Below are 26,923 nucleotides of genomic sequence, written 5' to 3' on the forward strand. Positions count from 1 at the left end.
AAATACAGTATACATATTCATATGTATGTGTATATATTTATACATGTATACATATACACATTTATGTATATGCAAATGTATGTATGTCTGTGTACATACCACTCTTATAATGTCATGTTTCATAATCGTGCTTATTATTCTGTGGAGGATAACCCAAAACTAAACCCATTGCTTTTGGGTCGATTCCGACTCATAGTGACCGTACAGGACAGAGTGGAACTGCCCCATAGGGTTTCCAAGGAGGGCCTGGTGGATCCCAATTGCAGACCTTTTTGTTAGGAGCCGTAGCTCTTAACCACTATGACACCAGGTTTTCCCTGTGGAGGATGAGTTCACAAAAAACTGATTATGGAGCATAAATGTACAATTTATATATTTCTGATAAAACTGAGGGATTTTGTCTAACTAATTCAGGCAAAGCAGAGTCTGAAGACACTAGAATCATAGCTCATGAGAACAAAGGGACTAAGAGTTGGGAAATATGCAGTGAATAGTGTAGAGATATTCACCAGCCACCAACTAGGATTACTGAAAAGAGTTAAACAAACTTGAAAGATGGAAGAGAGGGTGTAAAGAGATACAAAGGTGCTCACCAGAACAAGGATGGTTTGGATGGCTCTGGACTCAGGGGAGGATCTGGGGGAGATGTTGTTCCCATGAATGTGTTGGACCCGCTGCTTGTGTCTGTACAGAATGAAAACCATGGAGGCGCTGGCCCAGGTCATGAGTCCCAAACACACAACATCAGGGAATGATAGCAATGCTGCATAGAGTGATTCTGTGATTTTTTTCATTAAGTACAGAATAACAGTATACAAAATCTTTTTTCTTTGTGATGTTTTTGTTGTTCCATTCACCAGTCACATACATAGGAATAACAATATTAATCAGTGTATGGACGATCCAGCACAGGAATATGGAGAAGTCTGTGTACTTGGAAGTTTTCACCTTAAGCTCTGCCCTCCTGGAGTTCCTGGGACCGATGGTGATGGCCTGGAAGAAACTCAAGTGGCAGGTGGTGCCAATGGACACACCCCTGGCCACTCTGTGAAGATAGAAAAGAAGTTTGCATCCAAAATCATTGAGGAAATCTTTCAATTCAAAGGCAGCCATGGTCTGGGGAATTCCTTTAGAAAGGATGACCAAAGAGTTGGCTATAGTCAGGTGCCTGAGAATCAAGTCTCTGGACCTTAATCTGCACCCAGTGAAGTGGAGAAATATATAACAGTAAAGGAGAAAGAAACTTCCCATGAATCCCAATGTAGTCTGTGATAAGAAGATCATTGCTACTGTCAAATTCCTAGAGGACATTCTCTCAGTGCCCAATGACTGATAGTTGTCTTCAGAGCCAGAAGGTCCTGCATGGGAAGATAATACATGGGCCACATGAATCATGTCAATGGAAATCCAATATTCTCTAAACAATATTCTCTAAATATTCTCTACCCATCATTAATTCCTACTTTGAAACACTTCCTTAGTGCTTTTCTTTCACTAAGACATTTGCAAGACACTGAACAACGTGTGTAGAAATTGTTGAATGGGAACCCAGTAAAGTAATATTAAAAAAAATAGGTTTACAAGAGTAGAATGCATAACCTTTAAAGAGTAGTCGTTACGTATGAATCACTGCTATGAAGACTGTACATGTGATAACTTCTTTATTCTTCACAAATCTAAGAGAGAGACACTACTATTATTTTCATTACAAAGATAAGGAAAACAGGCACAGAGGGGTTAGGTGACTTGTCTAAATTCACATACTGGTTAGAGGAATTTTGGGGATTTGAACTTGATTGGGGTAGTTACAAAGATAGTGCTCTTTACTACCATGATTTACTAACAGTCTAGCTAGCTGTGTTCTTCAAATAACCCACATAATCAAGATGTTTTCACACCCTATCATTTTCATTTGTATGAGTGATATTTTATTTCATAATTTTGGTTGTGATAGGTTTTCAATTATATGTAAAGATTTACTCAACATGCTAATATCAGTTATGAATACAGTTTCAGATATTTTAATAAATATAAATGCACTTATTAAATAATACTACAGGAACCTACTCCATAAATAAATTCAACTTAATGAATGTAAGAATGGCTCCTTAGGATGACAACAGAGAGACACATTTACTTTTATGCCAGAAGCAAAAGTACAATGGCACCTATCACAGGAATTACTGGACAACCTCATGTCATGCCATAAATTATAGGACAGGAAACAGTACTGAGTGATAAAATCGTGTAGAGTAGAAACTAAATTATTACTAATTTCAGATAATATACTTATTGTCATGGACTGAATTATGTCCCCCAAGAAATGTGTGTATCAATTTGGCTGGGCCATGATTCCCAGTGTTGTGTGGTTATCCTGTATTTTGTGATTGTAATTTTATGTTAAAGAGGATAGGGTGGGATTGTAACACCCTTACTAAGGTCACATCAGTGATCCAATGTGAAGGGAGTTTCCCTGGGGTGTGGCCTGCACTACCTTTTATCTTATAAGAGATAAAAGGCAAGAGAAGCAAGCAGAGAGTTGGGGACCTCATACCACCAAGAAAGAAGCATCGGGAGCAGAGCATGCCATTTAGACCCAGGGTTCCTGTGCAGAGAAGCTCCCAGTCCAGGGGAAGACTGACAAGAAAGACCTTCCTCCAGAGCCCACAGAAGAGCAAGACTGCACTTGGAGCTGACACCCTGAATCTGGACTCCTAGTCTACTAGACTGTGAGAAAATAAATTTCTCTTCGTTAAAGCCATCCGATTGTGATATTTCTGTTACAGCAGCACTAGATGACTAAGACACTTATCTATTAATATCTGAGTTAAATAAAACTTAGCAATGAGATGAGCTTTTGAAAGATATCAACATTTAAGACACAATGAAAAATAGAATCTGTAAGATGTGAAATCTTGTGCTTTCTATGAATTGAAATTCCATAGATTTTTTGGATTGATTTTAGAATATTTTTAAACCAGAGAAAATATCACAGGATACATTTGAGCCTGACAGCTGCTGTCTGAAACTAACAATTACAAAGTACTTTTTCTTTAAATGCTGCTTTCCTAACTTTGGGAGAGCAAACAGTCTTGTCATAATCAAAAGACCCTGGATGTTTTCAGTAGAGACACGATTAATGTCTCCATTAAGCATGTCATACATCCTGAATTAGAGAAAACATTTCTATTCCAACTATTGCCATTTGGATACACTGCTTGTGCACAGGATTAGATGATTCCAATAAATTCATCCTACTCTTTATTATTAGCATAAATATATTATAGGCACACTTTCAGTAATCATGAAAATTTTGTCTATGATTCCTGTAAAAGAGACTGAACAACAGACTGATTTCAGAACTATAGCCCTTAAACACCTTAAAAATATGGTTTTATCAACACTTGGATTAACACTAACAATGACTGTGGTTGAGAATTATGCTAATTTACATTAGGCACTATCAGAGATTGGTGTAAGGTCTAGGATCCTCAACTCTCTTTTCTAGCTCAGCTCATGCCTCAAGAATTATTCCTCTTTCCTGTGTATCTTTGGCCCCAGACCAGATACAAACCAAGAAAAATTCCTTTTTCTGATATGATACTTACCCTGACTCTTGATACACCTCTTTCCTTATATACTGCCTCTCAGATGGAATTAGAAGGTAATCACCCAACTCCTTCCTGTTGCCAATATGATGAACCTCTTGTAAGGGTCATGATGGCTAGTGGCTGAGTGGGAGGGAGGCAACCAGACCCTAAGATAAGAGTTTGTGATTTTGTGAGTTCATCTCCCCACAGAAGTGCAATTATCATTTCACCTGTAGCAGAAATGAGATGGTAGACTTGGGGAGCTGAGAATAATTTTGAAAAGCCTTTTCATAATTGCTAATTACCAAAAACAATTATAAATTTCTAGTTAGCATCTCCACGGAGACCATTTAAGTGTTTGGAAGAGACTTCTTTTCAATGATCCCTGGAGGCAGACAGGGTCTCACATGGAGGAAGCAGGAAATGTTGAGGTCTGACATTTGAGGGACTAGCAGCAAAGCATGCTTCTCACTGGATTCTCTGCTCCTCTGAGAAGTTTTCATATTTTCTGACCACTGAGCTGCATCATCATTTAGCTTTGAACAGAGAAATGGAATCAGACAAACTACCTGAGAAGCATTTTCAAAGACATGTAACCAAAAGGAAGAAGAACATGATAACAATAACTTCCATTAGAAATCCTTGGACTTATTTGCACAACTCCGTGAACTGAAATTCCATAGATTTTTTGGATGTGGAAATCTAGATGATATGGAAGTTCTGTAGCAAAACATCCTTTACTGGTTTTGATCTCTCCCCATAGTGATAGGAAGTCTAAACAGAACAATATCCACAGAAAGAGGGAAGTTTATAGAAGAGACCCTCATAAACAAAAGCACAAGAATCAGATGGTTTAACGCACCATTCCTTTAACTATCAGATAAGCCAGGGCTACTTATTCAATTCAAAAACATTGAATGGTTACACAGTCCTCCACACACTTTTTTTTTTTTACTGAAATTTTAGTAATGAACAGCTGTTGATTTTGTAGTTAATTAAGAAATATAAAATATGAGTTCAAATTAACCCTTTGGTTTTTCCTACAAACAATTCCACTTTAGATCCAGGTCCACTATCCAGTGCTTCTTAATTTCCAATTCAGGCATTAGAGCCAAAATATCTACTTTTTAGTCTGAAGGCAGACTACTCCCTAAGGAACTCCCCCTTTGAACTGACTGAATGATAATTAATACATTACATACATATTTTTTTTTTATACATATGGAAGGTCATTACATTACATTACAATATGTAGCAGCAAATAATTTAGTGTTTGGCAAAACCACTGGGAACCATAGCCTAGCCAAGTTGACACATAAAATTAACCATCACACTCACTATGACACACACACAAGCTCACACAGGCCCACTTACATTTATAAAATCATACCCAGACAATTATCACGTGTACATGTATCTCAATAAGGTGTTCTCTTACTAAAAAAATAATGATTTCTACAGATCTCTGGATGCCTGAAAAGGTGGGGAAGGGGGCTTTCCATCCTTTATTCCCCTCCCAACCCTGCAACAAACCACAAGGACATTCCTTACAGAGCACACCATTTAAAAGGTGCTGTGAACATTGCCACTTTAGGTCAAGGTGTGTAGTGGAAAAGTTGTAGTGTTTGGGGAGTGGCAGTGTGTGGGTGTGTGATAGAGTAGGATGAAAATGAGAACACAGGGAAAGGGGATATAGGGTAAGTGCGGACAGCCTGGCTGGTTGGTGCAAATGGTTAAGTGCTTGACTACTCGCTAAAAGGTTGGCAGTTGGAACACACTGTCTTAGTCATCTAGTGCGCTAACAGCAATACCACAAGTGGATGGCTTTAACAAAGAAAATTTATTCTCTCACAGTCAAGTAGGCTATAAGTCTAAATTCAGGGCATCAGCTCCAGGGGAAGGCTTTCTGTCTCGGCTCTAGAGGAAGGTCCTTGTGATGCATCAGTCTTTCCTTGGTCTGGGACCATCTCAGGGCAGAAATCTCAGGTCCAAAGGGCCCACTGTGCTCTGGGCACTGCTTTCTTGGTGCTATGAGGTCTCCCTGTCTCTCTGCTCATTCTTTCTTTTATATCTCAAAAGAGATTGGCTTAAGACACTATCCAATCTTTTAAACATCAGTATAACTGTCACTAATCCATTTTATTACATCATGGTGATAGGATTTACAACACACAGGGAAATCACATCTGAAGATAAAATGGGAGACAATCATACAATCGTAAAAGAGAATTATGACCTAGCCAAGTTGACAGATATTTTTGGGAGACACAATTCAATCCATGACACTCACCCAGAAGCACCTCAGAAGAAAATCTGAGAAGTCTGCTTCAGAAAGGTCATGGCCTTGAGAACCCTATGGAGAAGTTCTACTTTGCACACATGGGATCGCCATGAGTTGGAATCCAGTCATAGGCAAATAACAACATCAACAACAGAGAGCCTAGGGGCATATTGGGTTACAGAGTACAGTGGGAGAGAGAGGACAGAAGGTTAAAAGGCATAAAGGGGTTAAACTCACTGAGTGGTTACAGTGCATGTGGGATTTAAAGGTTGTTGTTATTAGTTGTTGTTGAGTCTATTCCTACACATGTGGACCCTACAAAGGGCAAAGTGTGCCAGGAAGTTAAGGATACTGGAGAAATTGGGTGCTAAATGCATGAGGGGCTCGAGGGGTCATGGGAACGAAGGGGCTAATATGAATGGTAGGGTAACAGGTGAAGGTGATTAAAGAGCAGGAGGAAATTGCCAGGTCTTTCTCCCACAGAACTGCTAGGTGGGCTCCAACCACCAAACTTCTGCTTTGAGGGATGTTAAATCTGTACTTTTCCCTCCAGACTTGATAGAGCCAGAGCCAGGGGTCCTGGGTAGATTCTTTCTCTCTCTTTGAAATGCTTCTATCCTTTGAACTCATTGGGGTACACAAACATTCCTGCTTACACACATATTTTACTTTGCCTACTTGCTAGCTGTTTTAGCTTTCGTTGCTGCTAGCTGCTCTTGAGTGGATTTTGACTTACAGCTTAACCATTTGGCTGCCCAGGGGTTTCTATGTTTTAGCTTAGAGAAGTTTAAATTTTTAAGCATTCTGTACATCTTACTCTCTGCATGACCTGAGGGTATGATAAAAATTATGTTCAAAGTGTATGAAAAATGCTGTTTTGCCTTTGTCTCTGCCATTTGCTTTCTATATAAACTCCCACCTTTTCTTTGTTGGGGCAGCACTTCCTGGTTTCACTGGGACCATGCTACCTAATCCATGAATCTTTCTAAAACCAAATAAAACCCAGAAACCCATTGCCATCAAGTCAATTCCAGCTCATAGTGACCCTGTAGGACAGAATGTAACTGTCATATAGGGCTTCCAAGGCTGTAAATATTTATGGTTTCTATGGTGGAGTGGCTGGTGGGTTGGAACCTATGACCTTCCGTTTAGCAGTCCAGTGTTTAACCACTGCACCACCAGGCCTCCTGTGAAACCAGATAAACTCTGAATTTAATTTTAACTTTGTCAGAATTTTCTTTTAACAAAGGCTGAAGAGTATAAGGGGGGAAGGGGACAAGTGGAGCATACATGTCCGGGTGTAATTAGTGGCCTTTGGCAAAGATGGTTGGGGAGGAGAGATGCAGACTCTGGGTGGGATAATCATCACCGGTAGGCAAAGTAGGAGCAGGGAGATGAAAAGATCTGAGAAGATAGTGGGTATGAGTAAGTTAAAGGGCTCAGGGTGAAAGGGCAGTGTTATGGATTGAATTGTGTCCCCCAGAAATATGTGTTGTATGTCCTGACCTCTAAACCTATGGAAAAAGGAGCCCTGGTGACACAACAGTTAAGTGTTTAGTTGCTATCCAAAAGGTGGGCAGTTTCAGAGGCTCTGCAGGAGAAAGACCTGGCAATCTGCTTCCATAAAGGTTACAGCCAAGAAAACTCCACGAGGCAATTCTACTCTGTCACACACGGGGTGGCTACGAGTCGGAAATGTACTTGAAGGCAACCAACAACATACCTGGGGATGTAATTCTATTTGGAAAATAGGGTTTTCTTCCTCATATTAATGAGGCCATATCAGTGTAGGGTGTGTCTTAAGTCAATCACTTTTGAAATAAGAAAAGAGCAGATTAGGTTCAAACTGCTAACTTTTCAGCTAATAGTTGGCGCCACCTTGGGACTCCATTAAGGGAGCAGAGCAGAGGAGTCGTTATTCACAAAGTGTTGAGTCCTTCTGTTCTAGTGGCTGTCTGGTGGCTATCTGAAGGACTGAGGCAAGGTGCTTGTCTCTGTTTTGCCTATCTAGGAAGTCACTCAGGGTGGATAAGTGCAGGCATTGACTGGAAAACACTGGGAGGTGACTGATCAATTCATAACCACCTGGAGCAAAGAATGCAATTCAGACATGCAACGAAGGAAGAGTCAGCAGGGCATTTATTTGAGTTACACCATTAACATAAATGTGCCTCTGGGTGGATTTGAACCACCAAACTTTCAGTGAGTAGCTGAGCACTCAACTGTGCCACCGAGGCACTGAGACCTGGGTAGAATTCCTAAGGAGATGGTCACGACTCAGCTATGGGACTATGCCAACTTCCACCAACCACTCCAAGTGCTTGTAAAGGCCCGGGAAGAAGGCCAGAGGAGGTTTAGGGAGTTTCTGGACTAGATGTCTGGGTGCTGTGACTGCCAATACCTGCTTCACGACAAACCAGGAAGGGGAGACTTGAAGGAGCCAGGTAGAGAGTTGAATGTGCTTCCCCTGACTGTCTTACCCTCCCTGAGAAATCTAAAGAACAAAGAGCCACCTGAAGCAGCCTGTGACTGCAGAGTAATGGGAAGTAAGTGTAGACTCAGGAATTGCCAAGACAGAGAACGTGTGACCCTCTGCCACGGGACGATGTGTGCCGTACTGGAGAGAGAACACAGATGGGCTGATTTTAGATTCTGTCATCTTGCCTACCCGGAGGGTTTAAATGGCAGCAGTTTTTCTTCTTAGAAGCTCTGCCAATCGTTTGCCTGCGAGCCTTCAGACCCATTGCCTGCCTGTCACCAGCTCTACTATAGACACCAGTTGCTGTTGATTCTGACTCATGATGACCCCATGTGTGTCAGAGTATTCCATGGCTAAAATTTTGGAAGTAGATAAGCAGTCCTTTCTTCCGAGGTGCCTCTGGGTGAATTCGAACCTCTAATGTTTCATTTGGCAGATGAGCATGTTAACAATTTGCACGACCCAGGGACTATACAGTGCACACAGGGTTGGCTGTTTCACAGACTCCCCAGCCTAGTGATGTTTGGGCAGGTTTAAACATAAGAAGACTGGCAGGGACTAGAAGGGAAAGAAGAGGCCAGGATGACTGTCCCTCTTCTGCTGTGCTCAGGTGGCCTCTCCGCTCCTGCTGGTAAACCTGGATGCTGAGCTCTGATACGTCTACTTCCTCACTGGCCCTCCAGCACTGAGGGTGAGAGCAACTTTCAGTTGGCAATCATCTCTGTGTTGCCTCAACATTAACATCCAAAGTGGACTATTTTCGTCACTGGACTCTGATCAACAGGTGGTACATAAAGTAAATATGTCATAAATAACAGTACCTTAAATTCAGTGGAATAAGATATGTAAATGTTAAAGAAGAGCCTGTTTACGTTTATTGTGGATAATGGTAATACAGTGCAATGGATTGCTTTTGTGTGGCTTTTATCACCATGGTCTTGTAACTCCCATTCAAGTGATTGGGTGGATTGTGCAAATAAGGTAATTGTGGCCCATCAAGGAGGTTGGTCAGTTTTACCATTTTGCTAGGCTTAGAATGAGCCATCCCAGAGGCAGGGAGAGAGGATCTCAATAACACTAAGGAAGAAGGGCCAAGAGCAGAGTGCGTCCTTTGGACCCAGGGTTCCTGGGCTGAGAAGCTCCTGGAATCAGGAGACTGAGAGAGACAGTGAGAGAGTTGTTACACTGAAGATGGCGGGAAGTGGTAGCAGAGAAACAGCAGTAGGAGGGACCAGCAGGAGAGACTGGCAGGAGAGACCGGCAGGAGACAGCACAGTGGGCTTCCGGGCCCACAGAGCAAGAAAGCTGAGTGCCTTTGGGCAGGAGGCTTGCTAGCGGAGTGGGGTGCCTCTGGGTACTTAGCGGCAGAGCAAAAAGAACTTTGTAACACTTGTCCGAGCAGGGCAGCAGCGAAGGGCCAGAGAGAGGCGTGCCTGCAGGCACAGCTGAGAAGAGGCTGTCCTGATGGAACAACTGTATACTGAGTGTTCCTGAACCTGAACTGTAACCTGTTAATTCCCTAATAAACCCCATAACCATGAGTATTGTCTGTGAGTTTTGTGTGGCCATTGCAATGAATTATCGAACTCAGCAGAGAAGCAGAGAGTACTGTGGGAGAGACGGTTGGTGTCAGAACTGGTAAAGATGATGGACAGGAGGGATGTCTGATCTCATAGGAATCAGCTCTGGGCTGTTGATCTTGATTCTCCTTCCCCCTGGTGAAGTTAGAGGAGGCCAGATGCCAGCCCCATGCCATTTTTACAGGTAACAATCCTATTTCTATATCATCGAATTCCATTGAGTGTATTTGTAATTATGTAACAGGTTTTATTTAAGTACAATTTAGTGAGGTATATCCCTAGGTGATGCAAATGGTTAATGTGCTCAGCTGGTAACCAAGAGGTTAGAGGTTTGCATCCACCTAGAGGTGCCTCAGAACAAAGACCTGGTGATCTATTTCTGAAAAATCAGTCATTAACCCTATGAAGCATAGTTCTACTCCGACACACATAGGGTCAGTATGAGTTGGAATCCACTCAAGGGCACCTGGTGCTGAGAAGACAAGTATGGAATGTTTTAAAAATGATTGTGTATTTAGGATTATGCATTTATCTGAAAGTACTATGGATAGTGAATGTTTCTCCTACCTAGTATTGTAAAGCAGACCTAAATGTATGATAGAAATGAATGCTGGGTATTATAGATAACAGTGAGTGTAACTCTGCATCCAGCCAATACTTGATTGGATATGCTAAAAGAAGAACTAGGATTTTCCCGGGGGAAACACAGGCTTTTTGTTTTAACCAGTAGATACAGTAGGGATTTAGGGTGAAAACCTGAGCTCACCCAGATTTGCATTTATCTCTGCCTGTGGCCTGTGCCCCCTCCTCCTTATCCACCTGGGGTTGTGGGACTGGTTCCCTGCCTGGTGCCACCACCATGCCTGCAGCCACTGCCATGCTGCCTTACCAGCAGCTGCTACCCCTTTGGCGGAACTCTCTGCCACCCCTCTGGTGAATTGTTTGCAGGCCCCTCATGACTCAGAAACTCCCCAGGGAGTAGTCTCCCCAGCACATACCTGTAGTGGGGTGTAGTTTGGCCAAGGATCCACCCAAGTCTCCTCAGGGCAATTTCCACTGAGACAAATGCCTGCCAGACTGGATCACAATGGCCAGCCTAAAGGGTTTATCTGGGTCCATATACCATTCTCTACCTCTGACCTGTATCATTGGAATATTAACTCCAGAGGAATGGAGGATGGTCTTAGAAAAGGCATGCCAAAAGGCAGACAGTTTGCATAACCTCAACCCTCAGAACGATATTAGACTCCTGGCAGCCCAAGCTGTACCTGCCATAGATCCACACTGGGACCCAAATGATTGGCTGGGGGCAGGACAGCTTGAACACTATAAAAAATCTTTGATAGTTGGTTCATATCAATGGGTCCCAAAACAGAAGAACCTTAGAAAAGTTCAAGATGTACAACAAAGCCCCAAAGAAAATCCCTCTAGCTTCCTAGAATGGGCCTATGAAGCATATTGGCAGTTTACTGATTTAAAGTCTGGAGCATCAGCCAGAGTGCCTCTGACATCAGGCAGAAACTTCAAAAGTTAGGAGGAGGTCTAGGAATGAATACTTCACAATTTGTTGACCGGATAAAAGGAAAAAAAGGAAACAACAGGTCGCACTCCTGGCAGTAGGTCTGGGAGGAAACCTGCCACGCAGGCAGACCTTGTGCAAGGTAAGTCCTCGTGGGCCCCTAAAGGGCCAGTGGCCAGCCCAAAGCCTCCTAAAACTATGCCCCAGATAAGGCAGGCAGCCTCAGAGCCCAACCCTTCTAAGAGACACCTGCTCTGACTTATCTTCCTACACTGAGCAAAATAAGATGCCCTTTCTTCTGAAATTGTCCTTGACAAGATAACCACAGAATGGGCCATAGGTGGCCTCAACCCATCTCTGGGTGGAGACTTAACATCCTAATGAAGAAAGATTCATCCCTTCCTCCATCTTGGGGAACCAAACCCTTGTCTAAAGAAAGTTCATAGTCATCCCCAAGCTCTGAATGCCTGCGTGAAGGTAAATCCTGAATATTAATGACGAATTTGCATTTCCTTGTCTGCTCTCTGTAAAAGCCCACCTCCCCAAGCTGCCTGCGAGCAGTGTTGGAGGCAGCAGCCTCAATTGCTCCTTTCCTTGCACAACGAAATAAAGGCGTCTTTCTGATCTCCCACCTCGGCCTCTTGTTTATTGGCTGTAAGAAGTCAAGCCGAGCAAAACCGGGGGTTTTACCCCCTGGCAACACAGAGTGCCTAATGCAAACAAGGAGGCCACTGTAAACGAGAGTGCCCCTTGCCACCAACCCAGTCCAGGCAGGAAACCCATAACACAGCTCTTGCAGCTGTCAGCCGATGACTTGGACTGAGGGGCTCCTCTGCACACAGCCCCTGGCTTATGATTACTCTCCCTGCTTTTATCCTGCAATGCATTTACCAGGATGACTAGATAGTGGCAGTGGAGAGAGAAAAGACCCACGAGGAGCCCCAGGTTACAATGACTGTGGGCGGACAATTCACTGAATTTCTAGTGGAAAAAAAACCTTTTGGGTTTTAAACATTCTGAAGGGGTTGATTTCCCAACCCTTGATGGGCTTCATTAGCAAGATGGAGAGCTGTCCAACACAGGCAGGGAGAGGTGGCACACAGCTTGAGGGCCTGGCGAGATGGTCACCATCCTCACATCACCCCAAACGCTGGCAGGCCCATGATGGCAAAGAGCACCTCAGCTGGCAGGACTGGAGGAAAGAAAGCCTTTTTTGAATAATGTACTATGGTCAACAGAGGTGGAGGTTATACACTACGCTGGGCACCAGATGGGAGAGTCTCACATAATTAAAGGATCAGGCGGCCAAACAAGTCACTAGAATAAAAACCCCCACCACTTGCCTTGCTTTAATTTCTAATCTTCAGCGACCAGAAAACCCCCGGGGCACTGAATGTGATATAAACAGAGCTTGTGAATGGGGCTTTGACCTTAATAACAGAGCAGAAGATGGGTGGTTGTATCATTCCCAAAGACAGGTGTAAATACCAGAACACCTGATGCACCTGATAATAAAGGCAGCTCATGAGAGTACACATTATGGGGGGGGGGGGTGGGGGATGCTGTTTCACTGGCTAGCCCCACTGATTAAAGCACCCAATCTATAAAAGACTGACAATCCAAAAACAGGCCCACTACCTCCTATGCCTGGGGTACAAGCTCGCGGGATTGGACCGAGAGAAGACTCGAAAGTAGACTTCACAATTATACCCACGGCTACAGGAGGTTTCAATAGTGTTTGTAGACACCGTCACCAGATGGGTAGAAGCCTTCCCTGCCGGACGGAAAAGGCATCAGAGGCAAGCAAAGCGCTCCTCAATGAAATCATCCCTAGGTTTGGTCTACCTTACTCCAAGCGATAATGGAGGAGCTTTTGTATCCAAGGTTACTCAAGAAGTTTCAGTGCAGTTTCTTTACTTAAGGCAGCCAGTCATGTTGGTTGCCATTCAAGACCAAGGAGACAAATTTCTGCAAAATCTCAAACTCAGCCATAATATTAACATTTTCAATCAGTGGGAAGGCAGAGGAGAAAAGGCCAATTAAGCTTTTAGTGGAAAGAAAGAAGTGTATTAAGTACATAAGGAGGACACTCATCCTTTTTTATTAAAATGTAACTAGTATTATTTTCTGTTTTTGCTGCTACTTTTGCAGCTTGTGGGATTTTCCCTGGCTAGTTGTACCAAACCTTGTGCCCAAGGAGGTCCCACTTGGCAGAGTTAATTACCTAAGTGGAGGCAAGATCCATATTATTGTTGTGGCCAGTGTGCCCTATGCTATAGGTTGATGTCTGTCCCCTTGTCACCTGCTTTTCTTCCAGTGTCATCCCACTGAGAACAAGGAGCTGAAGGTCAGGGCTGGTGAATTCTCCTGCCTTATCAGCAGTAGGAGTCCTACCCATTCCCACAGGACCTGCCATTGGATGCCACAATTGATCGTCCCCTGTCCAGGGGTGATGTTTACTGGTGTCCTAAGCTACAGTACATGTTGATGGAGTCCCACTCAGGCACGAATGCTTCCAGTGCTGTCTTCCATGTGCTTATAGCTTGATTTGTGGGCGGCTCACTATTCTATCCTCTAAAATGAGGCCCTCCCTCCCATAGTGGGAGCTTCATTTAATGTTCTTATAGCCTTGAGAAAAACAACTGCCCGGGGGCAGAAGTTTGGCAAACCAGTCAGTGTTTTTATTTGTTCTTAAAAGAGGCTTGTTTCCCTTTCTTTCTTTTTTTTAACTGATTAAAAAGTTTTATTTTAATCATATAACATTCATGCAATATTCAATTTTAAGGCTTTGAAATGTTTTAAACTAAATTGTTTCTCTTTAAGTAGATTAGGAAACTGAATCTGAGTTGGTAGAAGTTAATCCTCCAATTACATCTTAAGTGAAACCCTAAAGTCTAGTTTTAAACTCTCTGTGTATCTGACAATGCAAGGGCAAGCTTTTTTACATTTTAGGGTCGCACAAGTGCGAGGACTTATGAACTTTAGGTAACAATAATTTTAAAAGATTCCATGCTACAGGAATTAAAAAAAAATTGACTATTTACACAGTAAATATTAAAGAAAATTAATACTACAACAGGGCAGTGGCCAAGCAGCCAAAAATCAACATGATCAGTTGACAAAAATGTTGAACACTGTATGTCATGAATTATTTTCTTGACTTATTTTTATTTTGTGGAAACACAAAGGTAGGTGGTTCACGATCAGCCCTATTAAGTATGGATTACACCTCAACATAAAGAAAACAAAAATCCTCACAATTGGACCAATGAGCAACAGCATGCTAAACGGAGAAAAGATTGAAGTTGTCAAGGATTTCATTTTACTTGGATCCACAATCAACAGCCATGGAAGCAGCAGTCAAGAAATCAAAAGACGCACTGCATTGGGCAAATCTGCTGCAAAGGACCTCTTCAAAGTGTTGAAGAGCAAAGATGTCACCCTGAGGACTAAGGTGCGCCTGACCCAAGCCATGGTATTTTCAGTCACATCATATGCATATGAAAGCTGGACAGTGAACAAGGCAGATCGAAGAAGAGTTGATGCCTTTGAATTGTGGTGTTGGTGAAGAATATTGAATATACCATGGACTGCCAAAAGAATGAACAAATTTGTCTTGGAAGAAGTGCGGCCAGAATGCTTCTTAGAGGCAAGGATGGTGAGACTGCGTCTTACATACTTTGGACATGTTGTCAGGAGGGATGAGTCCCTGGAGAAGGACATCATACTTGGCAGAGTACAGGGTCAGTGGAAAAGAGAAAGACCCTCAACGAGGTGGATTGACATGGTGGCTGCAACAATGAGCTCAAGCATAACAATGATTGTGAGGATGGCGCAGGACTGGGCAGTGTCTCGTTCTGTTGTGCACAGGATCACTATGAGTCAGAACCGACTCAATGGCACCTAACAACAACAACAACAACAGTTTGTATTTCCTCCTCAAATAAAAAAGATTTGAACAGAACACTAGTTTCCTGTTAGAAGTTTAGGAAACCACCAAGGTGATACTCAGATTTAGATAAATGTTAGAAGTTATTGCACTGAGCAAGGTCTAATCAATTACAACTTCAAGATAGTACTGGGTATGTATTTCAAAGTATGAACTACAGATATAATAAAAAAAAGAGTCATGGAAAAAACATTTTCTAATTTCAAAGGCATGTAGTAAATATAAATGTAGTAAACCAACAGTACCTACTTACACACAAACAAAATCAGAATATACACTTGACTTTTAGGAGAGCCCATTTTAGCTCTGGCTTTACCCCTTAATAGGGACAAGATCTTGGATGGATGATTCTGTTCAAGGCTGATTTGAAAATCAATGTACAATACTATCTTGGATCCCACTCAGAAGACTGTTTGAGGACCATGTCACATCAACGAGAAGTTAAGGGAGATACAATCTGATAAATAAAGTGGTGTTACTGCGCACCCATATCAGAGCCAGCTCACCAGTCAGCCCAGATTACACCTCAATTTCTAATGATTGAAGTTAGAAACTTCTTTCTCTTAGAGATTAGCCTTTAACAAACTAGTCTCCTTTGATCTCTTATTTCAGGATACTCTACTTCAGCATGCATAGTTGGGCTACAGGATAAAAAGCACTACTTAGATTCTTCTATGTTGCATCAATTGGCTAAAGCCAAGGCATGCACAGGGTTAACTATGAAATTGATTTTAAAATACTCTAATCCATTAGAGAAAACAAAGGCTAGAAATAACATGCTTAGTCCACACAGCTTTAACTTCTTTTAGTCACCTAGTGAATTTTGAATTGGCTCCCATCAAGTAGTAAATAGAATATTTTGTATGTATTTGGGGTAGGAACTAACAAAGTTAGGTAAAATCAGGCTTTTACCTTAACAGTACAATGTGTATTTGTGTGTAAAGTGCCAGTTTTATAAACAAATTAATAAGTAAAACTTTAACATGTGCTTTGAAGCAGTAAGGTTGATATCTTCCAACTGACTGAATGTTTAAATCCTGCTGGATCAAACTAGCTTGAGGGTCTCCCCACTCTAAAGCCAAGATTGCTGCTGGTATAGCTATAGGAAAGCCCTTATAGCTAGTCTGCTTACAAAAACCAAAAACCTATACCATTAATTCTCACCTAGAAACATTGACTTAGTTTTGCTTTCATTAAAAGGTTTTCTAGATTATATGTGACAGACTGACTTGATTTGTAAACGTTCACTTGAAGCTCAATAAAAGTTAATAAAAAAAAAGGTTTTCTAGAGTTGGATGTATAACCTTTAAAGAGTACCTGTTACGTAGGAGTCACTGCTGTGTAGACTGTACATGTGGTAACTTCTTTATTCTTCACAAGTCTCCGAGGCAGGGGCTACTATTACGTTCATTATACAGATAAAGAGGACTTATGGACAGAGAGATTAGGTGATTTGTCTAAATTCACATGCTGGTTAGGTGCAGAGTGGGGACTTGAACTTGGCTAAGTTGGTTGCAAAGACAGTGCATTTAGCCACCATGCCCTAGTAACCAAGCTAGTTAGCTGTGTTCTTCCAATAATCCAGACCTCTCTTTAGTTTTCTGTTGACACCATGTCATTTTATTTTACATTGGTGATATTTTATTTTACAATGTTGGTTGTAACAAGTTTACATTGATGTATAAAAATTAATTCCATAGGCTGATATCAATTATGGATAATGCTTTAAAAATCTTAATAACATATAGATTTAGTAATTGCATTAGAATACTATAGGAATCTGCCTCACAACCTGTTTGGAATTTATTGAATGGCAATAGGATGACATATTTGCTTCTATGTCAGGAACAAAATACATTGGCACCTATCATAGGAATTACCGAACAGCTCACGTCATGCCCTAGGGGACATGAAAAAGCAGTATGAGATAAAATAGTGGATGGTAGAAAATCATTACTAGTTTCACTTCATACACATGTCAATTAATTCATTAATTAAGTAAAAGTATAGCTGTAATTCAGAAAGATATTAACTTACAAGACACTTATGGAAAATGAAATCTGTAAGGCATGAGATCTTGGGCATTTTATAAATTGAAATGATTCATTTTTTACATTAGTATTAGACTATTTTTCAACCAGAGAAAATAGCGGAGGATACATTTGAGCATGACAGCTACTGTGTGAAACCCGTTATTATAAAGTTGTCTTTTCCTTAAGTGCTGCTTCCCTAACTTCAAGAGGGAAAACAGGCTCCTCATAATCAACAGACCATGGATGTTTTCAAGAGACACAATTACTGTCTCCATTAGGGCATCACACACTACAGTTAGAGAAAACATTTCTATTCCAGCAACAGCCATTCAGATATACTATTTCGGACAGCATTAGAGGATTCATGTAGACTCACCCTGCTGTGAATCATACGTGTGCAAATATTACAGGCACACCTCTGACAATTGTATGATTCCTGCAAAATAGGCTGAACGGCAGATTGATTTCACAACTACAGCCTTTGATCATCATAAAAATCAGGTTTCATGACCACTAGGATTTAAAAAAAGGAGCACTGGTGGGGCAGTGGTTAAGCACTCGGCTGCTAAATTAGAGGTAGTGATTCAAACTCAGCAGCTGCTCTTTGGGAGAAAGACATGGCAATCAGCTTCCATGAAGATTCGTAGCTTTGGCAACTCTATGGGGCAGTTCTACTCCGTCCTGTAGGATCGCTATGAGTCTGAATTCAACTCAGTGACAGTGGGTTTATTTTTTGGTTTGATTTGGATTAAAAATAAAAAATCACAATTCCTGAGGATGACATTAAATGACATTATGAGCCATCAGGGATTGGGGTAAGGTCTGGGACCCCATCTCTCTGTTGTAACTCAGCTCAAACTCAGGACTTCATTCTCTTTCCTGTGGGCCACTGGACCCGTGTCAAACCCAGAAGATTTCCTTATTCCAATGCGATAGCTTATTTAGACCCTGATATTACTCTTCCCCTTGCAGACTCTTCTTCTCAGATGGAAGTAGGAAATACTCACCTGACACCATCCTGCTGCCTGAACTGTGGGCTCAGTGAAGTGGTCATGTCTTCTGGGACAAATGTCTGAGGGAGGCAGCCAGACCTGCAGGTCCAGGTTTTTATTCTGTTCTCTCCTCCCCATAGAACTGAAATTATTATTTCACCTCCAGTGGCATGGACACTGCAGGCTTGGGAGCTGAAAACACCTCTGGAAAATGTTTCCCCAGTTGCTAATTACCAAAACCAGTTACAAGTTTCCAGTTAGTATCTCCAAAGAGACCATGGACAAGTTTGTGAGAGGCTCTTTCTTGTTCAGGTCATAGAGAGAGACAGGGTCTCCCATGAAGGGAGTAGGAAACACTGAGGTCTGACATGCGGGGGACATGAATCTCTCTGGATTCTCTGCTCCCTTTAGAAGCTCTCTTACCCCAAATCTTTTCTCGTCTTCAGCCCATGAGCTGCCCCATCATTTAAATTATGAGCAGAGAAATGGAATCCAACAAAATACCAAAGGATTTTTAAAGAAATACTAGTAAAAAAAAGAACATGATGGCAGTAATTTACGAGAGAAATCACCAGACTCACTCTCACAAGTCATTGCCGATGAATATGCACATTTTGTAAGAAAATATGCTTCACATTATTGACTCCTCTATCAGTGATAGGAGGCCTAAACAAACAACGTCCATTGAAAGAGAGTTTATGAACTCCTCACAAATAAAAGCTTCAGAAACAAACTGTTGAACAGGTAGTTTTTGTATTTGCTTTAACTGTCAGATAGCTCAATGTTAACTACTTAATTTAAGAGCATCAAATGGTTACAATATTCGTCTACAATTTTTTTTTTCCACTGAATTGCCAGTGATGAACACTGGTTGCCTTTATTTTTTTGTTGATTTTATTGGAATGAGAATATACATAACAAAACATATGCCGTATCAGTAATGTCTACCTGTACAATTCAATCACGTTGATTATATTCTTCAGATGGTACAACCATTTTCACTATCCTTTTCCAAACCATTCCACCACCATTAGCATAAACACAAGGCCCCCTAAATAAAAACTGTCCTTTTTCTCTCTCTCTCTCCCACCATGGTAATCTTTTTTTTTTTTTAATTTTTATTGTGTTTTAAGTGAAAGTTTACAAATCAAGTCAGTTTCTCATACAAAAATTTATAAACATCTTGCTATATACTCCTAGTTGCTCTCCCCCTAATGAGACAGCATACTCCTTCCCTCCACTCTCTCTTTTCGTGTCCATTCGGCCGGCTTCTAAGCCCCTCCAGACAGGAGATGCCCACATAGTCTCATGTATCAACTTGATCCAAGAAGCTCACTATTTGCCAGTATCATTTTCTATCCCATAGTTAAATCCAATCCCTGTCTGAAGGGTTGGCTTTGGGAATGGTTCCTGTCTTGGGCTAACAGACCTCTGAAGTCCTTCTAGTCTCAGTCAGACCATTAAGTCTGGTCTTTCTATGAGAATTTGGGGTCTGCATCCCACTGTTCTCCTGCTGCCTCAGGGGTTCTCTGTTGTGTTCCCTGTCAGGGCAGTCATCAGTTGTAGCTGGGCACCATCTAGTTCTTCTGGTCTCAGGCTAATGTAGTCTCTGGTTTATGTGGCCCTTAGCATAAACTCCATTAGCATAAACTCCAGGCCCCCAAATAAAAACTGTCCTTTTTCTCTCTCTCTCCCACCATGGTAATCTTTTTTTTTTTTTTTTTTAATTTTTTATTGTGTTTTAAGTCTCTTGGGCTCATAATTACCTTGTGTCTTTGGTGTTCTTCATTCTCCTTTGGTCCAGGTGGGTTGAGACAAATTGATGCATCTTAGATGGCCCCTTGCTGCTGTTTAAGACCCCAGACTCCACTCTCCAAAGTGGGATGCAGAGTGTTTTCTTAACAGATTTTATTATGCCAATTGACTTAGATGTCCCTTGAAACCACGGTTCCCAAACTCCTGCCCCTGCTATGCTGGCCTTCAAAGTGTTTGGTTTATTCAGGAAACTTCTTTGCTTTTGGTTTAGTCCAGTTGTACTGACTTCTCCTGTATTGCATGTTGTCTTTCCCTTAATTAGTGAAAGCCTCTCTCCCTCCCTCCCAGCTCTCATAACCATCAAAGAATATTTTCTTCTCTTGTTTAAACTATTTTTTGAGTTCTTATAATAGTAGCCTCATACAATATTTGTCCTTTTGCAACTGACTAATTTCACACAGCATAATGCCTTCCAGATTCCTCCATGTTATGAAATGTTTCATGGATTCATCATTGTTCTTTATTGATGCATAGTATGCCATTGTGTGAATACACCATAATTTATTTACCCATTCATCCATCAGTGGGCACTTTGGTTGCTTCCATCTTTTTGCTATTGTAAACAGTGCTGCAGTGAACATGGGTGTGCATATATCTGTTCATGTAAAGACTCTTATTTCTCTAGGATATATTCCAAGGAGTAGGACTGCTGGATTGCATGGTAGTTCTATTTCTAGTTTTTTAAGGAAGCACCAAATCAATTTCCAAAGTAGTTGTACCATTTTACATTCCCACCAGCAGCGTATAAGTGTTCCAATCTTTCCAACATTTATTATTTTGTGTATTTTGGACTAATACCAGCCCTGTTGGAGTGAGATGGAATCTCATTGTAGTTTCGATTTGCATTTCTCTAATGGCTAATGATTGTGAGCATTTCCTCATGTATCTGTTAGCTACCTGAAGGTCTTCTTAAGTGAAGTGCCTGTTCATATCCTTTGCCCATTTTTTAATTGGGTTATTTGTCTTTTTGTAGTTGAGTTTTTGCAGTATCATGTAGATTTTAGAGATCAGACGCTGATCAGAAATGTCATAGCTAAAAACTTTTTCCCATTCAGTAGGTAATCTTCTTACTCTTTTGGTGAAATCTTTGGATGAGCATAGGTGTTTGATTTTTAGGAGCTCCCACTTATCCCACTTATCTAGTTAGGTTTTATTTTTAAATAATTCTATATTTTGCCCTTTTCTATGGAAGTTGAATATTGTCTCTTAGGTTTTAACCCAAAATTACAGCATACACTAAAAACTAATCACAGTGTCAAGGTAGTTATTACCTTTAACCTCCAACTTGGTAATGTAAGGACAACAGTGCAACACTGAGCTATTCACCTTCTCTCAACTTAAAAAAATTCTGGTATGTATTTTAAATACTTAAATATATATTAAGGGTTGAGGATACCTTAATACCGTACTACAATGCATTAAATTTGCCTCCTGATACACTCTCCTAATCATTATTCTCAACAGTAACAAGTATTCTCATATCTAAGAGCAAAAATCACTTTCAATTCCTATGTATTTTATATAAACAACATTATACAGTATAACTATTTTGTATTTGGCTTTTCCATATACTGTTTTGAATTTATCTGTAGTTTTTGAATTTTTTTCTTTTTTTTTAATTGTCATTAATATATGGGTAAAAGTGCATTCTCCATTTCAACAATCTTCACATGTACAATGCAGCAACATTAAATATGTTCATCATTTTACTCAACTATCACTGTTCTGGAAACCATGGTGGCATAGTGGTTAAGAGCTATGGCTGCTAACCAAAAGTTCTGCAGTTCAAATCCTTATTCCTCCTTGTAAACTCCATGGGGCAGTTCTATTCTGTCTTATAGGGTGGCTGTGAGTCGGAATCGACTGGACAGCAGTGAGTGAGATCACCCTTCTTGAATTTTTTCATCTCCCTTAACAGAAGGACAGTGTTCCCTAAGCCTGGTGTCTTCCTTCTGCCCTCCCTCTGCCTGACCGTACCCATTACTGCTGAGTTGATTCTGACTCATAGCCATCCTATAGGACACAGTAGAACTGCCCCACAAGGTTTCCAAGGAGCAGCTCGTGGATCCGAATTGCCAATGTTTTGTTTAGCATCCAGGCTCTTAACCACTGTGCCACCAGGGCTCCAGTCCCTCCTGATAACATGTCCAAAGTACATGAGATGAAGTCTCGCCATCCTAGCTTCTAAGGAGCATTCTGGCTATACTTACAAGCAAAATTTGTTCATTCTCCTGGCAGCCCATGGTATATTCAGTATTCTTCACCAATACCATAATTTAAATTCATCAATTCTTTTTAGGTGTTCTTTATTAGTTGTCAGCTTTCATATGCATATGAGGCAATTGAAAATACCATGGCTTGGGTCAGGAGCACCTTAGTCCTCAGGGTGACATCTTTGCTTTTTTATACTCTAAGGAGGCCTTTGCAGCAGATTTGCCCAAAGTAATATGTCCTTTGATTTCTTGACTGCTGCTTCCATGGACGTTGATTGTGGATCAAGTAAAATGAAATCTTTGACAACTTCAATATTTTCTCTGTTTATCATGATGTTGCTTACTGGTATTTTGGTGTCATGTTCAAATCTTTGGTACATATGTAGTAGCAGAAGTGTTAGGTCATATATTTACATCCCTTCAGCTTTAGGAGTTGCTACCAAATAGATTTCTAAAATGTTTGTACTAATTTTCACACCCTCCAGCAGTGTATGAATTTTTTGAGTTAAAAACACCTGTGTCAACACTTAGTATTTTCTGTCATTTTAATTTTACTCTTCTGATTTATGTGTCATGGTATCAAGTAGTGGCTTTATTGGTATTTCCTCGATTACTTAAAAAGTTGAACATCTTCACGCATTACCACCTCAGGACATAAGTCCCAAGCCTGGGAGGCGCCAGGCCACCCTCACTTCTGAGCAGTTGAACCCAAATTCAGGAATTCCTACTTTACCAAACAGATGACCTTTTCTACCAATTGGCCTTCCTGATGAGGTGTTCTTGTTATTGTTAGGTACGGTTGAGTTGGTTCCTACTCATAGTGACCCTCCATATAGCAGAATAAAACACTGCCAGGTCCTGCATTATCCTCACAATGGCTATTAATCTTCAGCCCATGGTTGCAGCCACTGCATCAATCCATTTCATTAAGGGTCTTCCTCTTTTTCCCTAACCGTCTACTTTACCAAGCATGATAGCCATCTCCAGAGACAGATCCCTCCTCATAGATAACATGTCCAAAGTATGTGATACCAAGTCTCACCATGCTCACTTCTAAAGAGCATTCTGGCTCTACTTATTCCATGTTCATTTTTTGACAGTCCATAGTATATTCAATATCCTTTGCCAGCATCATAATTCAAAGTCTTCAATTTTTCAGTATTCCTTACTCATTCTCCAGCTTTCAAATACATATGAGGCAATTGAAAACACCACAGCTTGGGTCAGGTGTACCTTAGTCTTCAAGGTGACAGCTTTGCTTTTTAACACTTTAGACAGTGTTCCGCTGCTATTCATAAGGTTTTCCCTGGCTATTTCTTTTCAGATGTAAACCGTCAGGTCCTTCCTACACTGTCTTAGTCTGGAAGCTCAGCTGAAACCTGCCTACCATGGGTGACCCTGCTGGTTTTTGAATACCAGTGGCATAGCTTCCAACATCACAGCAACATGCAAGCCCCCACGGTACGACAAACTGACCGATGTCTGGGGGTTTAAAAAAAGTCTTATTTTAATACAGAAATCTACTATTTTTTATATTTCATAAAATGCACGGGATTTGATGCCTTACAGATTCCATTTAGCATATGTATCTTACATTTTAATATCTTTCAAAAATCTCCCTCATTGCTCATAGTTTTACTTAACTCAGATATTAATAAACAGTTAGGGATATAATTTGAAAACAGTGATAACTCAGTTTCTACCATACACTACCATATCCCATGTTAGTGTTTCATGGCCCATAGTTTAAAACATCAATTATGAATGTTCAATAATTCCTATGATGAGTGCCATTGTACTTTTGTTCCTGGCATAACAGAAAATGAGTCTTTGCCTTGTCATGCTAATATTGAGCCATTCTTGCACTCACCAACTTGCCACATGGCAGGTTTCTGTAGTATTATACTGCAAGCAGTGCATGTACATTGAATAAGATACCTAAAGCTTTATTTGTTGTGGATTTTGGCCTCCAGAATAAATCATTAAGCATAAATGCAAACCTGTTACAGCTAAATTATAAAATCAAGTACCACCAATCTAAAATCAAAGGACAAGGTCAAAAACACAACTAAATATACGTCAAGTTTATTTGAAGAACAGAGCTGATTCACTTCATAGGTTAGTGCAGTGGATAAATGCATGATCTTTGTTACCAGCCCAGCCAGTTTCAAGTTCCCTCCCCGCCCCTAACCAGCATGTGAATTTAGACAAATCTCTTAACTTCTCTGTGCCTAATCCTCCCTGCCCCACACTTCGTAACGTAATAGCATTTTCTGCTTGTAGGTTTGTGAAGAATAGAGAAGTTTCCACATGTACCATCTTCATAGCGGTGATTCTGCATCGTAAGTGTCCTTTAAAGGCTTTTTATTCAACTTGTGGAAACCACTTAACAAAAGAAAAAAAAAAACTTAAGTCAATGTTTCTAAGTGGAAATTAATGGTAGGCAGAGCACAGTGGATCTCAGTTGACAGGATACCTGTGACCCATGTCTCATCTTCCTGTGCAAGTCCCTCTGAATCTGAAGACAAACATCAGTCACCAGAAACTGAGAGGATGTTCTCCAGGGAGTTAACAATAGGGACGATCTTCTTATCGCAGATTACATTGGGAATCCTGGGGAATTTCTCTCTTCACCATTATCTCCTCATCTACTTCACTGGATGCAGGTTAAGGTCCACAGACTTGATTCTCAGGCACATGACTGTAGCCAACACCTTGGTCATTCTCTCTAAAGGAATCCCCCAGACAATGGTAGCTTTTGGGTGGAAAGGCTTCCTCAATGATTTTGGATGCAAACTTGTTTTCTATGTTCACAGAGTGGGCAGGGGAGTGTCTATTGGCAGCACCTGCCTCTTGAATGTCTTCCAGGCCATCACCATCAGCCCCAGGAATGCCAGGTGGGCAAAGCTTAAGGTAAAAGCCGCCAAGTACCTTGGTGCCTCCAATGTCCTCTGCTGTATCTTGCACATGCTGGTAAATATCATAGTTCCTTTCTATGTGACTGGCAATTGAAGCAATAAAACCATCACAAAGATGAAAGATTTTGGATACTGTTCTTCTGTTGTTCGTGACACAAACACACGCTTACTATATTCAGCATTGTTTTCATTCCTTGATGTCATGTGTTTGGGACTTATGTCCTGGGCTAGTGGCTTCATGGTTTTCGTTCTGTACAGACACAAGGAGTGGGTCCAACACATTCATAGGAATAACCTCTCCCCTAGATCCTCCCCTGAGAACAGGGTCACTCAAACCATCCTTGTTCTTGTAAACACCTTTGTATCTTTTTATACCCCCTCCTCCATCTTCTATGCCTGTGTGACTCTTTTTAATAATCCAAGTTGGTGGCTGATAAACATCTCACCACTGTTGGTTGAGTGTTTCCCAACTGTAAGCCCCTTTATTCTCCTTAGCAGTAATTCTAGTGTATCCAGGGTCTGCTGTGTGTGCACTGGAAAGAAAACACAATCCTCTCATCTTGTAAAAAAAACATAAATTATCTATTTTTCAATGAATTCAGTTATTGATGTACTCATCCATCACAGAATCTTAAGCCTATTTATAAGCCAGTCTCTTTGAGCGTTGGTGAATAAGATGGGGATTCTTTTCCAACAATAAAGAATAAATAATAATAATAAATGAAATCTTATGGAATTATTATGTAAATACTTATATAATGTACCTTATTAATGTATGTAGTGGAGAAGTTCAGAGTCCAGTCAATCATAAGACACTTTGTAATGAAATAATGTAGAGATACTGGAAATGTCTTTAAGTGTGTAGCTTTTAATCTGAGATATTACATTTTCTCAAGATTTAACTGGGCATGGGATTGTAAGGACATTCCATAAAAAAATAAATACCATGTGGGACGATCCTTCTAGAAGGTAGGGGTGGGGGCAGTAGCCTGCATTGTCACAAGCGTGCCCTGGGGTGAAGCTGGAGGAAAAATTAAGTTCTAGTTTTGTGAAGATTGTGCCTTACATCATAAGATAAATGGTGGACATTAGAAATACAATAATGCTTATGGAGAATGCTTAGAAGACTGTGGGTGGTGCAAATGGTTCAGCCAAACTACTAACCAGAAGTTTGGTAGTTCAAATCCTCAGAGTCACTTGGGAAGATAGGCGTGGTGATTTTCTTCTGAAAGGTCATAACCTTGAAAACTCTCTCATGGGGTTGCCATGAGTCAGGATTGACTGACTCCACGGCAATTAAAAACCATAAGGTTTATTAAACATTGCTCTCCTTTTTCTGATATTCTGTATGGGCACTCCATTTCTTTTTCTCCTATCTCTTCTTAATTATTATTGCTATGTAAGTGGCAATATGTTGATTTTTGTATATAAAGGCTGGTTTTTCCCCATTGCTCATTGTTCTTTTTAGTTCTAATATTTAAAGAAGAAAAAATTATCCGATCATTCCTAGGCTTGCAGTCACCTCAACAGGAATAATAATGGTTTTATCTTGTT

The 26,923-nt window shown here is 40.8% G+C and overlaps 2 pseudogenes; one reads left to right on the forward strand and one right to left on the reverse strand.

The window, feature by feature from the left end:
- Positions 1–260: 260 nt before the first annotated feature.
- On the reverse strand, positions 261–1,442 carry LOC100671163 (vomeronasal type-1 receptor 4-like; annotated as a pseudogene).
- Positions 1,443–25,004: 23,562 nt separating this feature from the next.
- LOC104845562 (vomeronasal type-1 receptor 2-like) lies at positions 25,005–25,946 on the forward strand (annotated as a pseudogene).
- The last annotated feature ends 977 nt before the right edge of the window (positions 25,947–26,923 follow it).

This window comes from Loxodonta africana, chromosome 11 (assembly GCF_030014295.1).
Source record: "Loxodonta africana isolate mLoxAfr1 chromosome 11, mLoxAfr1.hap2, whole genome shotgun sequence".
Classification (NCBI taxonomy): Eukaryota; Metazoa; Chordata; class Mammalia; order Proboscidea; family Elephantidae; genus Loxodonta; species Loxodonta africana.